Source organism: Canis lupus, chromosome 16, assembly GCF_011100685.1.
Source record: "Canis lupus familiaris isolate Mischka breed German Shepherd chromosome 16, alternate assembly UU_Cfam_GSD_1.0, whole genome shotgun sequence".
Classification (NCBI taxonomy): domain Eukaryota; kingdom Metazoa; phylum Chordata; class Mammalia; order Carnivora; family Canidae; genus Canis; species Canis lupus.
This window is the reverse complement of record NC_049237.1, coordinates 17800455-17815387: the sequence shown is the minus strand read 5'-3', so window position 1 is coordinate 17815387 and position 14933 is coordinate 17800455.

The following is a 14933-nucleotide window of genomic DNA, read 5'->3' as shown; positions in this document are numbered from 1 at the left end:
GCGCCATAACCGGGAAATGCAGACTGAAGGGTGACACAACCCACACCCCTTGTTCTCTGACCTCAAAGAGTCGCACGTCTGTATGTCTGCCGCTGAGCTTATGTCCATGATTAATCTCTTATTGACAAACTTGTCCTCATGAAGGTCCGGCTGAAGCCTGATTCCCCTGTGCTCCTCTTCCTCCTCCCTGCTACCCTAGCATCTCTTCAGCTGCCCTCACCCCAATTGGATGGGCTGAAGGAAGAGCAGTGCAGAAGGTGCTGCTTGATGCAAAGGAATGAATCTCTAAGAGTAAAATTCCAGTGAGATAGGCCTCCCAAGTGACATCTCAATAGTCTCCTATGTTAGCGCCTCTGAAGAGCCTTGTCATCTGCAGGACGGGTCCTTTTAGGATAAGCTTTCAGATGTTTGTGCTGGATGTGTTCTGTGCTTTCTCACATGGTTTCCCCAGGAGCATCGAGACCCAAAGGACTATTCTCAGGAGGAAAGGACAGAATGGACAAGTTCTCTCCTGAGCGCTGAGGTTCTTAGTTATGGCTTCTAGAAAGACACTCCCATTGCCCAGGAGACAAGCTGCATGGGCCGTGATGGCAAGATCAACACAACAGGAAAACCCCAAAACTGGAAAAATCTAAGTGTTCATCAATAATGAATAAATATCCCATGGTTTACTCATATTCATACAGAAGGATGATATGAAACAGTAAAAATTAATAAATCTGAGCAATATGTGGCCACATGAGTGATTCTTTTATATATAAATTCCTTTTGGAAAAAAAAAAAGCACAGATCTGTTATTTCTGTGGTTGGGTTTTTTCCTATGTATCTTATGGTTTTTGGTACAATTGTAAATGGGATCGGTTCCTTGACTTATCTCTCTGCTGCTTCATTGTTAGTGTATAGAAAAGCAACTGACTTGTATGTGTTGATTTTATATATTCCTGTATCAATTCTAGCAATTTTTTGGTGGGATCTTTTGGGTTTTCTTCATAGAGTATCACGTTATCTGCAAAGAATGAAAGTATGACATCTTCTTTGCTGATTTGGATGCCTTTTATTTCTTTTCGTGGTCTGATTGCTGAGGCTAGGACTCCAGTGATGTTGAACAACAGTAGTGAGAGTGGGCATCCCTGCCGTGGACCTGACCTCAGGGGAAAAGCTCTCAATTCTTCTCCACTGAGGATGATACTCGCTGTGGGTCTCTCCTATTTGGCTTTCATGATGTTGATGTATGTTCCCTCTATCCCTGTGTGGTGCAGGGTTTTTATCCAGAAAGGATATTGTATTTTGTCATTCTTTTTATGCATCTGTGGAGAGGATCATATGGTTCTTATATTTTCTTCTATTAATGTGGTGTATCATGCTGATTGATATGCAAATGTTGAACCCCTGAAGCCCAGGAATAAATACCACTTGGTTGTGGTGAATAATCTAGGGAGGAGGGTTGGGGGTATGGGGTAACTAGGTGATGGGCATGGAAGGAGGGCGCTTGATGTGATGAGCACTGGCTGTTATATGCAACTAATGAATCACTAAATTCTAACCCTGGTACCTGGGTGGCTCAGTGGGTTAAGCATCTGCCTGTGGCTCAGGTCATAATCCCGAGGTCCTGGGATCGAGCTCCGCATCAGGATCCCTGCTCAGCAGGGAGCCTGCTTCTCCCTCTCTCTCTGCTACTCTCCCTGCTTGTGCTCTCTCTCTGTCAAATAAATAAATAAAATCTTAAAAAAAAAATTTTACCCCTGAAGCTAAGAATACACTATATGTTAACTAAATTGAATTCAAATAAAAAATTTTTTTGAAAAAAGCAAGCGGGGCACATGGTTGGCTCAGTCAGTCAAGCATGCTACCCCTTGATCTCAGGGTCAAGGGTCCAAGCCTCACATTGGACATAAAGCCTACTTTTTAAAAATTAAAAATGAGACATTTTTAAAAAGCAAGTGATATGATTTCATCATATACCATCAAATCATTTTAAAAGCTCCAAAACAAATAAAGCTGATGTGTTTTGGGAACACATGTATTTAGTAAAATTGCAAAGAAAAACAAGGAAAAATAAACACAAAATTTACCACTGATGCTTAATTTTGAAGGAGAAAGAGAGGCAATGGAGGAGAGATTCAAACACTTGTTCATGAATTTTTTTTAAATCAAACTCTTTTTCTTGGGTTCAGTGGTTTACACATGGGCCTTTTATCTTTAGTAGCTCATGTTCCTTTATATTTTATGAACTTTCAAAACTAATTCATAAACAATATGGCTGTAAGCCTTATTAACCATTTGTTCATTCCAATTAATTAAACATGCTGCAACCAGAGCCACAGTGGAATTTGGAGTTCACAGGGAAAGTAATCTCCAGAGCCTGATTCCAGTGAAAAATGGAAAATCCAGCAGTTTCCTTACGAGAGTGTTCTTTTCTGATTGGATCCAGCACCAGAAAGAGAGAACTGCCTCCCGGAGCTCAGACCCCACCCCAGGAGCCCTGTGGCATTCAGATGAGCTGGGATGTGTCTGCTCACTTCACTAGGAATCACTTTCTTCCCAAATGAGCCAGTCGTTCATGAAGATGCTGAGTGTCCCCCTGGTTCAGGGCTGTGGGGAGTCCAGGCGGGAAGCAGGAATGGCACAAGGTGGTGCTTGAGGGAGCAGCCTTGGCTGCTGCTCCGGCCCTTCTAGACTACTTGCAGCTTCCAGAATGTGACAGCGGGACCGCGCCCTCCTGACCTCATCTTACCCCCACGGCCCTCTGGGCTCCATATGTCTCCCCTGGGCCCATGCTCTTACTGTGCTGCAGACACCTCACTTTCCAGCCAAAGCCTTTGCTCAGCCCACTGCCTTGGCTGAAAGTCTCCACTCTGCTCTGGGTTCGGGCCACACCTAACCCTCTGGCAAGGTCCCCTCCCTGCCAGTCACTCACTTAGTCAGCGACCCAACAGCCTGTTCCTAAATGCAGAACACTCAAAATCTACTGCCTCAATGAAACTCAGATGATTCAGATCTACATTGATCTCAGCACCACATGTACATTTAGTCTGACATTTAATATGTGTATATGGGGGCGCCTGGGTGGCTCAGTGGTTGAGCCTCTGCCTTTGGCTCAGCACGTGGTCCCGGGGTCCCGGGGTCCCGGGATCAAGTCCTGCATCGAGCTCCCCACAGGGAGCCTGCTTTTCCCTCTGCCTCTGTCTCTGTGCCTCTCATGGATAAATGAATAAAATATTTAAATAATAATAATATATGTATATACATTGTCATATATTCTAATGCAGCAGTAACCAAATGTTTTTTCCTCGTAGCCCATCAGTTTAGTGGGGACAGTTGACTAACCAGTGCAGATCCAACTTTCTGTGGAGGGAAAAAATAAAGATAATGATAAACCACTGAACCTGAATATTTCCATGGATTATTTGTCATTGACAGTTTGAGGATGGTGATTAATATTTGAGTTACAATATGGATGCACTTAAGGTCTATTTATTGTAAAATCCAGACACAAATATTGCTGATGCAGACATTCATCTCTACTCATTTTATGGGAATTAGACACTATTAAAAAATGGAACTGATAAAAATGTAAAGTAATAGGAATTTGTAACACCAAAGCAAACATAACAGCAATTGGACATCGTAATTAACCCAACACTGTTGTAATGATTACAGAGTCCTTCCTGAAAGTAGAGAAACGTAACTTTCCATAGGTATATCTGCTTTCTGGAAGCGCTAGACATTTCATGGAAACCACGCTTCTTTGTAGAATACTGAATAAGGGTATTGGGGGACCCACCACTGGGCTCATTTTCATTTATGAATGTTAATTTTAATAACCCTTAATAATCGACTCTTTAGGTAACTAAAAGCTGTAAAAGCTTTTAGTCTTAGGCAAAAATAACAGTGCTTAGAATTGAATGTTTTACTGGTAATTCTAGATAATATTTACATAGTTTTTTGAAAAATGTCTTGGCCCATCACAGCAGCCACAGGTGAGTCTGAAAATCTGTGTATTATATCTGCCCTAACTCTGTGTATTATATCATCACTACATCATATCTGCTTCATGATGTTGGTTTCGTTTTGTTACCTGTTCTTGAGTCTCTAAGGTCGACAGAGCACACCTGAGGTGGGTTATCAGAAGGACCAGGGTGGGATTGGTCCTAATTTATGAATTAGGTGACCTTGGACAAGCCATTTAATCTTTTTGGGCCTCAGTTTACTGACATGTAAAAGTGGAACGGTATCTCACAGAACTCTTGTAAGAATTATCAGCACCCGGCACATAGAATCAGACTCTGGGTTTAAGAACTATGGAAACACAGCTTCCGACCTCAGTGAATTCAGAGATTAGTAAGAAAGACAACAGGGAAGTGAAGGAAAGTGATCAGACTTAGATGCCCTCTGCTCTGACCCCATCATAAAAAGCTGACCTGGGTCTGACTCTAGGTGACATCTCCTTTCTCATGATGTGACTGAAGGTAATCTTCCTGTCCCTGAAGCAACTCTCCATCACCAGAATCAAGCAGTGCCTGGTTTGCCAATCTCTGACACAGTGGTGCATAGAAAGACTTTGGAGTATTACTCATTGCAGGGGTTACATTTTATTTATTTTTTATTTGTTTTTGACTTTTCTATTTTATTTTTTAAATTGTTATTTTAGTTCCAATACAGTTAACATGCAGTGTTAATATTAGTTTCAGGAGTGCAGTATAGTGATTCAGCAATTCTGCACACTACTCAGTGCTCCTCATGTTAAGTGTGCTCTTAATCCCCTTCACCCATCTCCTCCTACCCCCCGCCCACCTCCCCTTTGGCGACCATCAGTTTGTTCTCTAGAGTTAAGAGTCTGTTTCTTGGTTTACCTCCTTTTTTTCCTTTGCTTATTTGTTTTGTTTCTTAAATTCCACATATGAGTGAGATCATATGGCAATTGTCCTTCTCTGATTGATTTATTTTGCTTAGCATAATACCCTCCAGCTCCATCCATGGCATTGCAAATGGCAAGATTTCATGCTTTTCTATGACTGAATAATATTCCATTATATATATAATATATCTATTAGATATATATACTATGCATCTATTATATTATCAATTATATATATATATATATATATATATATATCACATCTTCTTTATCCTTTCATCTATCGATGGACACTTAAGCTGCTTCCATAGTTTGTCTATTGTAAATAATGCTGCAATAAGAATAGGGGTACGTGTATCCCTTTGAGTTGCTGTTCTTGTTTTCTTCGGGTAAATAGTAGTGTGACTGCTGGATCATAAGATAATTCAATTTTTAATTTTTTGAGGACCCTCCATACTGTTTTCCACAGTGGCTATACCAGTTTGCATTCCCACCAACAGTGTAAGAGGGTTTCTTTCCCTTTCTTTGCATCCTCTCCAACACCTGTTATTTCTTGTGTTTTTTATTTCAGTTACCCTGATAGGTGTGAGGTTTTGAATTCCTGCCAGAAGGGCATGCCAGAGAGATTTCATTTGAAAAGCCTGTTTCTAGAAACAGTAAAATTTTAATAGAAGGGAAGATCTCTCCATCACAGGGTTCTCAGCTTGGGGCTGAAACTCTTGGATTTGAATACAGAGCCCTGTGCACGTATGTGTTTAGATACACGAACACAAGAATTTTAGAGGGAAATTGTGTGTAACTTTTACCAGACTCCCAAGAGGATCCTAGATCCTAAAAAGCTTAAAACAAAGTCTAAGTGAGAACATTGTGGACAATGCAGCAGGACCAATGTCGGTGGTACTTTTATATGGGAAAGATATTTTCCCCAATTGTCAACTGTATATGGATGCTACCCTGTGAATACTGGAGCTGCCCTGGAAAGAAGTTAGTCCTGAATAAGATCTTTTTCTGGTTACTTTGCAACCTGCAAAAATAAACATTGCCCCTTGCACAATTTTCTATGAGGGAAGCTCCCAAACTTCTCAAGGCAATGGTGCAGGTTCTTACAAAATCATCCTGGAAGAAACACAAACTTTTATTTTCCTGGAAGTTGGTCATCTTTCTGCAAGGCATCCTCATGGACTTGACCATGCTCCTGAGTCCTGTGGGAGACCAGCTTCCTCAGTCCAGCTATGCCTTTGTAAAATGTTCCTGGGACCTCGTGCCAGGCGGATGAAATCCGGGAGTGTTGAAATCTTGGGTTTTTAAGTAGAACAATACTGAAACCTAAGTGGAAAAGCAGGGATGATAAACTACGGTCTGCTATATAATAACGTCAGAGGCAATTTAAAATTACTCCCTTTTAATATGGAAACCACACAAAGGGTCTGGGAATATACGGTGGCAACGGTAAATACCTTCTGTGTAGCTGGGAACCACTCCTGGGAACTAATCTAGAAAATCAATTTACAATCAATTATGAAAATACAGCATTACCTTAAAAGGCTTGCAGGCTGAGATCTGAACTGGAGTCTGATTGATACGTGGTGAGTGTGGGCTGGGGCTCCGGATGGACACGCACTGTGTGGGTATCAATTCCAGCTCCTGCAGGCTGGAGAAACGGTTTCTCTGTGCCTCAGTCTCCCGACGAGTTTGTCAGGAGAATTACATTGTCATGAGAATTATAAGTCAATATACATAAAGCACTTTGAACAGTATCTGGTGTAATAAATGTCCAATAACATTCTCTCTCTTTTTTTTTAAAGATTTCATTTATTTATTCATTAGAGACACAGAGAGAGAGGCAGAGACACAGGCAGAGGAAGAAGCAGACTTTCTGCGGGGACCCCAATGCAGGGCTTGATCCCAGGACCCCAGGATCACGCCCTGAGCCAAAGGCAGATGCTCAACCACTGAGCCACCCAGGCACCCCAATAATATTGTCTCTTATTTGTCACAGTTTCAGTTGTAAGTAATACATTTTTCTTACGTCAGTAACTGTATTCATGTGGGAATCATTCATGCAAATATGAAAACATCATGTCCAAAGACAGCCACTCCGGGCGTCCATCTGAATACTGCCCGGGGCATCTCACACTCAAAGGTCAGAGGTTGGAACAGCAGGTTCATCCTCTTCCATAACCTTTAGAGCGATGATATCAGCCAGTGACATTCCTCTTGACTCCCCCAGAACATGGTACACATTGGTCCTGCACAAACGTGGTACACGTTGGTCCTGATCTGTGCAGGTAGACACCCGCTTGATACACTGTAACCTCCTCATAAGCTGTTATTCTGACTTTTCTACATCCATCTTTTTTGAGTTTGTGTAATGTTGGTCCGTCACCTGCAATTCTATGATCTCTTGGTATTTCATCAGATTTCATGTGGGGTCATAAAGTCCTAAGGACCATGATCTCATCATTGCATCTCCTTCACTCCTGTAGCACCATAGAACCTGTCTCCATCCACCTCTAGACTATGTATGTCTGCCCCTCGTCATGAAGCTGATACTAAGTCATGGAAGGATTATTATGTTTTGTTTTGGTTCTCTTGCTGTGCCTCTCGCATGTGCAAAAACTTGTGGGAACTAAGAATCAGTAGAGGACCATGGGCTAGTTGACAGATGAACAGGAGGACAGACAAGCCTGCGAAGAGGAGCGGAAGAGGGGCCCATCACAGCACACAGCAACAACGCGGGGATTCTCAAAGGTGGCCTCCTTCTGCAGTTTCCCTTTCTTCACACTCTGGCCACTGTCCACTGAGCCAAGACACACGTTGTTCTCTGGGAAGCATGTGCTTTGTGATGTTGAAAGACAGAGGCTCTTCAAGCTACAAATGCCGTGTAATAGAAAGGGGATGGAATGGGGACAGAGAAAGCATTTCCAAACAGTTGCCAGGAGATAAATGCTTACTCCATTTAGTAAATAACGTGCAAGGGAATAATGTGACGATAGCAATTTCATTTTGCATTTTTAATGTTTGGCCAGGAAGTACCAAGAAAGCAAGAACAAACATTTGTTTTCTTTTCTTTTTTCCCCTACGAGACAAGTCTATAACAGTAGAGTGAACATCTCAACGTCTAGACCCAACGAAGCCCATGTTGTGATGGCAGGAAGTCCACTCTCTATGGGTAGTTTAGAGTTCTAACGCCTTAGAATGATCGGACGTGGAATTAAGTGAGTAGAGCCTTGACAGTTATGGGTAATTATTAGGGCTGTTTATAAAACACCTTCATTGAAAATTATAAAATGATCATCTATGATTCCCTTTTCATAATCTAGGGAGTTCAAACTAATCTATAAAGACAGAAAGTCCTTCAGTGATTGGTTGTGGATGGCGATGGGGCAGCAGGGAGCTGCGATTACAAGCAGCTATAGAGAATTTTGAGGAGATGGATGTGTTCATCATTTTGATTGTGGTGGTATTGGTGGTTTTCTTGGCCAAAATGATCTCATTATACACCTTAAATACTGCATTTTATTATATCAGTTAGAATGGGGCAAATTAACAAGGCAGGAAACAACAAATGTTGGAGAGGATGTGGAGAAAAGGGAACCCTCATACACTGTTGGTGGGAATGTGAACTGGTGCAGCCACTCTGGAAAACTATGTGGAGGTTCCTCAAAGAGTTAAAAATAGACCTGCCCTACGACCCAGCAATTGCACTGTTGGGGATTTACCCCAAAGATACAAATGCAATGAAACGCCGGGACACCTGCACCCCGATGTTTATAGCAGCAATGGCCACGATAGTCAAACTGCGGAAGGAGCTTCGGTGTCCAACGAAAGATGAATGGATAAAGAAGATGTGGTTTATGTATACAATGGAATATTCCTCAGCCATTAGAAATGACAAATACCCACCATTTGCTTCAACGTGGATGGAACTGGAGGGTATTATGCTGAGTGAAGTAAGTCAGTCGGAGAAGGACAAACATTATATGGTCTCATTCATTTGGGGAATATAAATAATAGTGAAAGGGAATATAAGGGAAGGGAGAAGAAATGTGTGGGAAATATCAGAAAGGGAGACAGAACGTAAAGACTCCTAACTCTGGGAAATGAACTAGGGGTGGTGGAAGGAGAGGAGGTTGGGGGGTGGGAGTGAATGGGTGACGGGCACTGGGTGTTATTCTGTATGTTAGTAAATTGAACACCAATAAAAAATAAATTAAAAAAAAAACTGTTGAAAACATATGTCCTCAAATAACTCTTAATATAAGAAGGCCGAGAGTAGTTTTAGTCAAAAGAGGACCAAATAGGTAAACAACTCATTCACCCATCCACAGGAAAATAGAATTTTTTTAAAATGTTGAATCTTTATGTAATAAAATATATCGTGACAAATAAAAGGAACAAAAACTATTGACATGGGCAACACTGGGGTGAATCTCAAAAGCATTCTACTGAGCCAAGAAAGTCAGACACAAAATTGCATGATTCTATTGATATTGTGTCCCAAGAACCAGCAGAAACTGTTTATGATGGAAATCAGAAAGTGGTCGTTTCTAGGAGCTGAGGGAGATTGACCAGAAACAGTGACAAGGATAGTCCCTGAGGTGATGGAAATGTTTTACATGCTATTTTGATGAAGATTACATAGCTACATGCCAAGCATATGGAACTTTTGAATTTAATTAGTACCTGTTGTATTTTAATTACACCACAAGAAAAATAGTAGAAAATGACTCTCTTAGAGATGTTGAAGGATACACACACACACACACACACACACACACACAGAAAGAGAGAGAGAGAGATGCAAGGAGAGACAGAGTCAGAGAGAAACCAATGGGAGGAAGCTGACTTCCCTCTCATAGCAACTGGGTGGAGAATCCTTTAACTGCCATATTCGAAGGTTCCCCGATACCACTGAAGTGTTGCTAAAGCAAAAGTAAACATATTTGTCCCTGCCTGTCAGGTACAATTAAAGTCAAAGAAAGTTTACTTGTGTCACATATAAGCAGACAGGGTACAGCGGGGACCATCTAGCCTTCCTGGGCTCTGTGGCTGCTGTACATCCAGCCTCTGCTCCCGGTTCTGTGGGGATATCCAGGTTCTGCTCACCTGTTGAGCAAATGCCCAAGATAAGACCTGCCAGCCTCTGGCCGTCTGAGACTCGGGGGAGGCACATGGGCATCAGGATGGTGGTGATGCTTCTCTCATTTCGATTCCTGCCACCCCATGGAGGCTTCGTGCCAATGTTCAGACAGTGCTCAAGACTGAGACGCCCAAATATCCAATCTAGTTTGGCCTCCCACTTGGTCCTTCACCTTTGTTAGTTAGTTAGCATTTTAGCAACTGTAACATGTAAATAATAATTTAAAAATATATCTAGGATACAAACTGCTAAGATAATTACTAAAATAAGACATTTAAAGCAGCTAGCATAGGGCTCTGCACTCGATATACACTATAAATGGCACATTTTGTTGTTATCATCCCAGAAAACTCTGTATCCTTTAACTGGAAGGACAAGAATCACCAGGGCAGAGCTGAGTATACATATTACACATCAGATTATCTCTTATGAGGTGGGGAAAGCAGGAACTAATGGAGAAATCATAAATTGTATGGCTAATTGCACAGGCGGAAAGAGACCTCCCAGACCAAATTCAGGATTTCCAAAAGTAGGTGAGTATGTACATTCTATGTGGGTAGCCTAAAATGTCATATGCACATGTCACCTGGCACTGAATTTTCAGAGTCTCCAACGTGTGAATGCAGAGTTCTTACAGTGTTCTGGAGAACCCCTATTCTGGGACATTAAAAAGGAATTGGAGAGGGATGCCTGGGTGGCTCATGGTTGAGTGTCTAACTCTTGGTTTCCACTCAGGTCATGATCTCAAGATCATGAGATTGAGCCCTGTGTCAGGCTCCGTGGTGGTTGTGGATCCTGCTTCAGATTCTCACTCTCCCTTTGCCTCCATTCTCTGTCTCTCTCTTAAAAGAAAAAAAAAAGTAATTGGAGAGTTGGAAAGAAACTAAGTAAAAGACTCCATTCCGTGAAATAAAATGCTATCGACTATAACTTCATATTAGCTGAAATGACGTGCATGTTGGGGTGGGGGTGTAGGTTTTTGTATATACCTTGAGCTGTAGCCTACACTGGCCTCCAGAAGACCCTACAGACCCGCCAGCCATACATCTCCAGCTCAGGGCTTTTATGCCTGCTTCCCCCTTCTTGGAGCACCATTTCCTTGAAGACACTCCTTGGTTCTCTCATCTCTCAAATGTTACCTTTTTTAGAGATGCTGTGTATGAACATTTTAAGTAGAGCCCAAGTTTCATTCTGGCCATTGTTGTAGTTTTCTTCACAGTATTTGTTTACCTCATGATTAGTGATATATATTTATTCATTCATTTCTGATCCCCCATCCCCCCAACACACACATAGGAATCCAAGTCTCATAAAGTCAAGGATGTATTTATCAGGCTCACCTCTGTAACCCCAACACCGAGGACAATGCCTGCACACACCTAAGACTCAACAAATATTTGTTAAAGGAAACATGACATCATTAAAGGACGCATCTTCTTACACTGCATTCAATTTTTACACAAATCGCTGGTATTCTTGGAGGTAAGTTGTTAGAGAGAAATGAAATAATCAATGGACAGTGAAGATTTTGGCTCTAAAAACACCTCTGAAGATTTAGGTTTACACATGTGAATGCCCACTAGGTACAGCCATCCGATTCTTAATAAAATATTTAACTTTCTTTATGTTTGATGGATACTTTCCATCTTTGGTATTTACAACCTGACCTTTGGGATCCACTTGGCTGAGTGGGGTATGGGGAGAGAGAGGCAGCCCTGGGGACCTGGGACAGAGAGAGGACACCGAATGTAGCAGAGGGTCCCATGAGGACTTCGGAGGGAGGGGTGCCCCACAGGTCGCCTCCACCCAGCCTGCATGGTCCATAAAGTGGAGGAGGATTTCACCATCAATCACCTGTCCCATCTCGCTGAAGCCGGGATGGTGGAGGGACAATAAGCACTCGCAGTCCCCCTCTTAGTAGAAGAAACCACAGGCTCATTGATGTGCTACAAGGAGAGGAATGCTCATTGGATGGATTTGTTTTCTCTGTTGCTGTTTCTATATTTCAAGTCAAATGGCATGTTCCTGGAAATGCAGGATTTGGGCTGCAGGCAGAAGCCCCTTCGTTCTCCAGATGGCCCCGCAGCCTGTAACTTGGATACAATAGTTCGTCTTGGCCTAAGAATGGAGAAGGAGACTCCATCATGATTTTCATTGATTTCAATGATTCCATTGAGCCATCAACTCTCAATGACGCCTTTTTAGACATTTATTCCCTGATTGGCCTTCCCAGCCTTATGACATGGCTAAGGCCTAGGATTTCGTCGGGGGCGGGGGGGTGCTGAGTTTCAGTGGGACACACACCATTGTAATGTCTGAGATTCCGTGTCCTTCTGAGAATCCTTCTCACTCCTGGGGGGCCATGCCACCTCTTCTGAGAGTGTATGCTACAAGTACAGACTTTTCCTCCACACTGCAGCTTCGTGAAGGTCTTGCAGTGATTTCAATCTCACGATGAGGGAAAACCTAAAAGTGAAATAACTTGCTAGAGTCCCCGAGTTAGAAATAGTTGAGCTGGGATCTGAACTTTAGCTCGCCTGATTTCCAACAAAACATAAAACAGCAACAGCAACAATAAAACGTATGCTCTTGAACTCTGCGCAGTGTAGGCCCTGCCCCCATCCTTGAGTGTGAGAAGCAAGTCACAAGTGCCAAGTCCCAGCGGATGTGAGCCAAGCAAGTGCTTAGTGGCATTTCTAGTTACTCCGCGAGCATCTGTCCGGGGGACTCAGAATTCAGTGTGGTCTGGAAGTCCTCTCAGAGATTTCATACATTTTATTAACAGCTTTATTGCGATGCAATTAGCATACCGTAAATCACACTCCTTTAATGGGTAGAATTCAGTGTCGTTTAGTGCATTTGCGGAGTTACGCAAACATCACCACTATCTAATCTCAGAACATTTTGATCAGCCCAAAAAGAAACCCCGTGCTCATCGACTAGCACTCCCCAGTGCTGCCCTTCTCCCAATACCTGGCCGTCACTATTACATTTCCTCCTCCAAAGGACTTGTCTATTCTGAACAATCCGTATATTGTACAGGATGTGGCCTTTTGTGACTGGCTCCTTTAAATAGATACCGTTTTTGAGTTATATCCATGCAGTAGCACCTGTAAGTACTTCCTTCAATTCTGTGAATAAAATTCCACATTTCATTTATCCGTTTATTAGTTGACAGACATTTGGGTTGTTTCCAACTTTTGGCTATTACAAATAATTCTGCTATGAACATTCTTGTACGGATTTTTTGCATGAATACATGTTTTCAATTATCTTGGGTGTTGTGGTAGGCAGAACAATGTCCGCCCCCGAACCTGCAAAAACCATGTGTGTTCTTATCCCTGACTATGTTTTGCTACCTAGCAAAGGGGAACGAAAGTTGCCAAATCAGCTGAATATAAAATGCTGAGTTTGCCCTGGATTATCCATGTAGGTGCAGTGTAATCACAAGGGTCCTCAGTAGTGGAAGAAGGAGGGAGAGCAGGAAATCAGAGTGAGATGAAATGAGAAAGACGCAACTGCTGTGTCTGGCTCGGAAGGTGAAGGGGACGTGGCCAGAGTCAGGGAAGTGTGGGGAAGAGGAGAGGCGACTGTCACCTGGAGCCCTGAGAAGGGACACAGCCCTGGTGACAGCGTGCCGCGAGCCCGCAGAGACCTGTGCTGGGCTTCTGGCTTACAGTGACAATAGAGAACAGATCTGTATTGGTTTATGTGACAGAGCCGGAGCTAATTCATTATGGAGCCAAAGCAGGTGCATACGCAGTAGTGGAATTGGGGGTCATATGGTGACTCTATGTTTAACATTTTGAAGAACTGCCAGACCATTTTATAAAGCAGCTGTGAGCCCACCAACAGTGCATATCGCTGGGCCCCTGTGGTGACTCCTTTGTCGTGGGTTTTACTCTAGAATTCCCATTTAGAAATACATCTCTGGGATCACCTGGGTGGCTCAGCGGTTGAGCCTCTGCCTTCAGCTCAGGGTGTGATCATGGGGTCCTGGGATTGAGTCCTGCATCGGGCTCCTCACAGGGAGCCTGCTTCTCCCTCTGCCTGTGCCTCTGCCTCTCTCTCCGTATCTCTCATGAATAAATAAATAAATCTTTTTAAAAAAGAAATACATCTCTATGTATCTATTTGTAGTTACTTCATAAGGTATTCTCATAATTTTCCTTAGTTCTTTAGATATGGCTGCATTTCATTTTTTGAAAATATTTAAAATAAGTGATGTGAGTTTTTCATTCGAGAAGTCCAACATCTGGGCTTCCTCAGGGGCAGGTTCCCTGACTGCTTATTTTCCTGTGTATGCAACATGCCCTCTTTTGTCCCTGCCACCACTTTTCTCCTAATTTCTTATTTAATGCTGATCAATTTAAGTATTATAATGTGGTAACTCTGGAAATATGTCATTGATGTCTTATCCTAGGGGTTGTCGTTCGTCATTGTTTGGGGACCTTTGGAATTAATTCAAAGACATCAGCATTCTTTGTCATGTGTCGCCTTGGAAGTCTCTGCTGTGGACTTAGTAGTCAGCTAATGACTGGCCAGAGGTTTCCTTAGATGCCATCATGTCTTTGAACACCTTGAACCAACATGTCTCTCCACTTTTGCACCTCAGCACCTTCCATACTCAGGCACCCACAGCCCCGCCTTAGCCTTCATTTCCTGCTGGCTCACACCCTGGAAATCAGAGTCTCTCAGACCTTCCTTGAGCATGTGTGTGGCCTTCCTGACCCCCAGGGGTATGTCGGACCTTTTCAAAGCCTTCCCATCCCACTCCCCAGCTTTACCTTTAGTTTTTCCACCAACCACTTGTTTATTCTAACTATTGTCACTGCCTCAAGCAGCTGTAATGTCAAACATTGCTGGAATATTTTCGGCAGAGGTCTCCAGAGAAAGCATTGTTTGCACTGAGCAAGCTCTGACTCAGGCCAG